This window comes from Pteropus alecto, unplaced genomic scaffold (assembly GCF_000325575.1).
Source record: "Pteropus alecto unplaced genomic scaffold, ASM32557v1 scaffold73, whole genome shotgun sequence".
Taxonomy (NCBI): Eukaryota; Metazoa; Chordata; class Mammalia; order Chiroptera; family Pteropodidae; genus Pteropus; species Pteropus alecto.
The window spans coordinates 5960180-5966527 of record NW_006436284.1 but is presented as its reverse complement, the minus strand read 5'-3'; the positions used below and the strand labels follow the sequence as shown (position 1 = coordinate 5966527).

General features: G+C 38.2%; 1 pseudogene; it reads left to right on the top strand.

Annotated features, from left to right (window-relative positions):
* Window positions 1–5720: 5720 nt before the first annotated feature.
* Window positions 5721–5839, top strand: LOC112480220 (annotated as a pseudogene).
* Window positions 5840–6348: the final 509 nt, after the last annotated feature.

Here is a 6348-nt window from a genome sequence, read left to right as displayed (position 1 = left end):
GAGACAAACTGTTTTTAAGTACTTAATGTAATTTTAGCAGCATCTATTATAAAACAATTAATTGACCCAATCACAGTTTTCTTCCCTTTAGGTATTTCAACAATCCCAAGAGGATTTCTACTTGTTTGATCAACTATTTAACTGTTAAGGGGTATACCTTAAAATAATAAATTTATATTTACTTTAAAAATTAATGTACAGTTTAAGTTTTTAATCCAGATCAGACCTCTTCAACACTATTCTGAGTTACTGTGTTCATTATAGTTGATAGCTTCAAAACAGTCTGTCAGTGTTTCTTCTCCAAGGTTTGGGCTTGAACTTATATTTGCTTTCTTTTCATTCTTTTTTTTTTTTTTTTTTTTTTTTTTTTTTTTTTTGCCCTTTTTATGCATCATTTTCCATTTTTTTCCTACACATAGTTTCCTATAAAACATATTTGTGGATCAGCTCAATATGTTCTCATTGGCAGCTCTACGGCCTCCTAAGCAAAGATGTCAATTCTAAAAGGCTTCCCCAATTTCTCCAGAGACCCATGGGCCAGGAGGTTAAATAATCAGCCCTGAGAATCCCAGGCTTTGCTTTCTAGTCTTGGCTCAGAGCCCTGCTTCCCCCTGGGTACTCATATTCTCCTAGTTTCCCAATACACATGCCACCTCCCAGGGACCTGGAGGGAATCTCTTCCATGAAGCAGCTGCCAGGAGCTCAGGTACCCTAAGGCATCATGGCTTGCAAGGGAATTTTCCTGTGTTAAATCAATTGTTGACTTTTTTAAAAATCTGACCACTTTACATTTTGTGTTAGTCATCAGAGGGCCTTGCCTTTCCTCAGATAGATTCAACCCTGTGACTCTTTCCTCTTACTACAGGAAATCTATTGTGTGGCAAATATGCTAACACTGCTTAAATTCCAGAATAAAATTCTAAGAAGCAAAGTGGAAACACTCAGCAAAACCTGTGTGCTTGAGGTTTCATTTTTAAATAATTCTAATTTTTCTCTGAGTCATATGCAACATTTTTCTAAAAGTAAATGTTACTTTTTACTTTTCAGATTGGAGATTTTTTTTTTTTCCTTCTGGCTTTTCCACTTTCAAATTCATTAGTTACAACATTTAAGTCAAAATTCTCATAGCTCATTGGTGGCAAGCTGATTACAGTTCTTCATCCACCAAAATAAAAGTAAAATTGATTTGAATACGGTACAAAATGTACAGAAAATACATTCAGAAGTATCTGACTTTCCCAACTTCCTGCTGTTTGCCTCACAGAGCAGAACAGATCTCACATTCCTCTTATTTGGCTCCAAAACGCTTCTTGTGTAACAGCCAGGGACACCCATATTTAGAACCCCACACATGAGTGAGGGTAAATGATCTCTTCAAAAAGAACAATACTGGGAACTATTATTTCTTCCAGATAGATATGACATTTTTTCCCAAAGAAATAAAGGCCCTGATTTCTTTGGGGTCTTGTCAAGAACAGTTCAAAATTTACATTATCAGAGGAAGGGAAAACTTCATCTTCTAGGAAAAGGTGATGGACTTATGGATGGAAACTGAGAAGATTTTCTACAAAGCCATGACTTCCTGAAGGTAACACTTTGGGGCCCCTCACTTGCACAGGCTCCTGTGAGAACTGATGGTTAGTTACTGGTAGGAAAGGGAGGGCAGGTTGCAATAGGAAGCATTTCTATACAAGCATTTCTGGTAAATGGCCTTACCTCAGAAGAAAATGACTCAAACCTCCATGGCTCCAGTAATTTGTAGTGATTTATTTTCTCTTCCCATGTATTTATTTTCATACAATTTTGATAGTCATAATTTTATGTTATTTTCCTTAAAAAGAGTACTTGCGAGGGAGGGAGAAACTTTCCTTTACCCTCCTAGGTTATTTTGGCAAGTCTAATAAGTAAATCTACATGAGACAGATTAACAAGAGAAAATAACCAAATTTAATTATATACCTAGACATGGGACCCCACATACATGAGAGATTCGGGAACAGAAAGTTAAAATGAAGTATAGAGGCACTCTGAGCGAAGGATGAGGTAAGGTGGCTTGGGGCTTCAAAAGGTCATTGCAAGACCATATAAATAAATATTCAGTAAAGAGTAGTCTGCCCTGCCATATAGATAGATCAAAAAAAAGTTATTTCTGATAAATCTTATCATGGGCAAGGCCCTAATTAAATTATTCTACGTAATTAAGGAAGGCAGAAGTTTTTCTTGAGTCCACAGGGTCTCGGTTGCCTTTAGCTCAAAACAATCTGCATAAAACAGAGGCACATCTTAGGGTGACTCGTTCTGAACACTTACAGCCCCAAACTGTATAAGCATCAGAACCCACACAACCTGGCTCCACTATCGTGTAAGAGTGAATCATTTTTCATTATAATTTATTACCTAGTTTTCCTTCTGGCTGCTGCTTTTTGATTTTTAAAATAGTTATATAATATAAACTTCCCTTCATTCAGCCAAACCATGGACTGAGAATTTAGAGAAGTGTGTGTGTGTGTGTGTGTGTGTGTCCAAAGGGACAATGATATTAGGGCTCTGAAGGCAGGACTTCATCCTTCTTCTAGAAAACAGACTATTCTGTTTGGTTTTGTTTTTGTTTTTCCTCACTAAAACATTGAACTGTTCTAAACTGGAAATATGTTTGTGGCTCTTCAAAGTAATGGGCACACACTGATATTTCAAAGAAACCACCACCACCCACCCTTTCTCTGAGTAGCATTTGCTGTACTGAAGAATGCTATTAGAAAGAACTTATCATTGGATCTCATGTAAAGATATGGTTGAGCACATTGTTTGGCATATTCCAGGAGACTCTCTAAAGAATTTTTCTGGTCTTAGTACCAAGAATGATTTAATTATTTTGAGCCGCTGGCCTTTTTATCTTATCAACTATATGAACTCTATGACCATCTGCACTCTCCATTTTGAGTTGCTTGCTGGTAAACCTAAAGTTAAACTTGCAGCTGGATCATGCCTAGTAATTATGGTGAGCTTGTGAAGTCACCTTCCTGGCTCTGTTTTATGTTGTATTTCTTCCTTTATTTCAAATTAGTATTCATATTATACTGTTACATGTTATATATCCTTTCTCAAGAGAACGGGAATATGAATTAATTAAATATTCTTTCCAAAGCATTCAGGTTACAGTTTTAGCAGAGGTATATGGATTTGTTGAAGGAAGAGTATTGACATATAAAGCATCTTTCTTGTTCCTTCACACTTCCTCCTTTGCACTCATACTTCTTCTTGCTCATCAAGAGTATTAAGTGTGCCTTTCACATCATCCCAGCATTTGTCACTTAACCTCAGGGAACACTAACGGTGGCACCTACTACTATCCCATCTTTGTCATACTCATAATTTATCCTACCACTTATTTCTCCCACTGCCATTCCTGATAAGGCCCTGAGAGTATTCACCAAGATCTAGATTGTACACGGGTTATTAATGAAATGCACTCAGAAAAAGTTCTCAGGAGTCTGAAAAAGAATGTGAAGGCACACTGACCCTAGAAATGGCATCACAAATAATTCATACAGGAAGAAGATCTGGCCATAGGAGAGGGAGTCCCAACCTCCTCAGACCCTCTTCAAGACTTGAGCTATTACTTGGGGGACACTAGACCTCCTGGCAGAAGCAGGCAGGTGGGGAAAGCTTCTGCTTAGCAGTGATGGGGGTTACTCTGCTAGGGCTAACTCTGGTCAGGACAGTCTCTCTGTGGACTGGTCTGAATTTAATAGCCCCCATCTCAAACTTCTAATCATTTAGGATTTCAGATTCAGGTCAGAGAGAGAACAGAATCTAAAGAGGAGACACTCACCATTAGCCCAAATTTCTAGTTCTAATGTCCCTTTGTTCCAAATGTCCCTATCATGTATGTTTTCAGCCCCGAGACTGCCCCCCTGTAGAATCCCCCACCTCTCTAACTTCACTCTCCTAGAAGCCCTCTCATTGATACCGCTGATCTTTTTTCTCTATTTCAATCAGAGACACCTTTCTCAGACTTTTCTCCTATTCCTAAAAAGAACAGGTGGGTTGGTGGGTAAATTTGAGATTCTGTATGAACCACATTGATCTAAGTGTTTTATTTCCACCCACAAATTGAGATGACTACTACTGAGTTATGTCACCTAAGTTAGTCACCTAAGAAAGGAAAGTCAACTTTCAAAAGTACCCAGATGGAAGGAGATGTTGAATGATGTCTTAGTCAGTTCAGGCTGTCATAATAAAATCCCATAGACTGGGTGGTTTATAAACAACGAATTTGTTTCTCATGGTTGTGGGCCTGGGAACTCCAAGATCAAAGCATTGACAGATTCAGTGCCTGGTGAAAGCCCACTTCCTGGTTCATACATTCCACAGCTGAGGTTGCAGGTGTCCAAATTGTAACTATGGCAGGCACTACTTTTTGCCTTCCAACATTCATTCCCCCACATTCTTATTTGCTAACAAAATCTCAGTTTTGCTCAAGTATTAGATGATCAAAGGTTTTAGAAACATTGGGCTCTTCCCTATTCCAGTGATGTACCGGATTAGGCTGATCATGATAGTATTCTATTCTTTTTACCATAGCTCACATAGGCTTATGAAGCAATTTAGGAAGAGAGTCTGCTAGGGCAGGGGTCCCCAACCTCCAGGCCATGGACCATTACCAATCCCAGTCGGTGGCCTGTTAGGAACCTGGACACACAGCAGGAGGTGAGCAGCGGGCAAGCGAGGGAAGCTTTATCTGTATTTGTAGCCACTCCCCAGCACTAGCATCACCACCTCAGCTCCACCTCAGCTCATCAGGCATTAGATTCTCATAGGAGCACTGGTCTCTGGTGCCAAAAGAACTGGGGACCACAGTGCTAGGGGGCTTAGGGAAGAGTCTTCATCATTCTTACAATGAAACACGGGAAAGGATGTACCTCTTCCCCTCCTCCAACCTCAGGACAAGATGAACTATGGCAGCCATGCCAAGGATATGGGGAGGTGAGCCTGTGAACAATCTGAGGATGGCAGAGAATAAAAATAGAAAGAATCTGTGCCCTTGATTACATCTTTGAGCCGTTGAATTACTCAACTCTGGATCCCCCTTCTAAAATTTGAATGAGAGGTAATATAATTTCCTTACTATTTAAACTATATTTAGTTGTGTTTTCTGTTACTTGCATCAAAAGTATATCCATTGGTTCAACGACCAAATGTACAAAAACCAAAAAAGCAATACAATACTCAATACTCACCCTGGTGAAAAGAGCTAAGAGCATGCATTTTGGGAACAATTAAGATTCCCAGCAAGGCCAAGAGGCACCAATTTAAGTTTTAAGTTTTATAAATACTACCCTTGACCATTTACCATTTTTATCATGATTCATTTGCCTAAAGTTATGCATATTATACAGTAGTTTCCCTTAAGATATTTTATACTCACTACCTTTTTTCTAGGGTGGGGGGCAGCTGATTGTACTCTAGAACAGGGGTCAGTAAACTTTTTCTGTAAAGGACCAAATAGTAAATATTTTATGATTTGTAGGCCATATGTCTCTATCACAACTTCTAACCCTGCCACTATAGCACAAAAATAGATACAGATATTACGTAAATGAATGAGTGTGATGATGTTCCAATCAAACTTTATTTATAAATTTAAACTTTATCTAATTTTCATGTGTCACAAATATTATTTTTTGATTGTTTCCAATTATTTAAAAATGTAAAAACCAGCCTATGGCTATGCCATCCTGAACAAGCTTGATCCCGTCTGATCTCAGAAGATAAGCAGGGTTGGGCCTGGTTAGTACTTGGATGAGAGACCACCAAGGAAGACCAGGTGCTGTAGGTGCAAAAAATAAAAAAATAAAAAATAAGAGATTGTAAACTGACAAAGTCCTTGCAATCTGTGAGGTCAACCAAGCGTTGCCTTGCCTAAAAAAGAAAAATGTAAAAACCACACAAAATGAATACGTGTAAAACTGGGGCAGTTTGAACAAGATCAGTGGATTATATCAATGTCCATGTCAATTTCCTGGCTGTATACTGTTTTGTCAGATGTGACCTTTGGGAGAAACTGAAGAGTACATGGGATCTCTCTGTATTCCTCTTTTTAATTGAGATAAAACATACATAATATAAAATTTATCATTTTAACTATTTTTAAGTTTACAATTTAGTAGCATTAAGTACATTACGATGTTGTACAACAGTCACCACTATTCATCTACAGAACTTCTTCATCATTCCAAAATGAAACTCTCTATTCATTGTAAAATAACTCCTCATTCCCCCTTTGCACAGCCTCTTTTCAGTATCTATGAATTTTGCTATTTTAAGAACCCCATAAGTGGAATCATA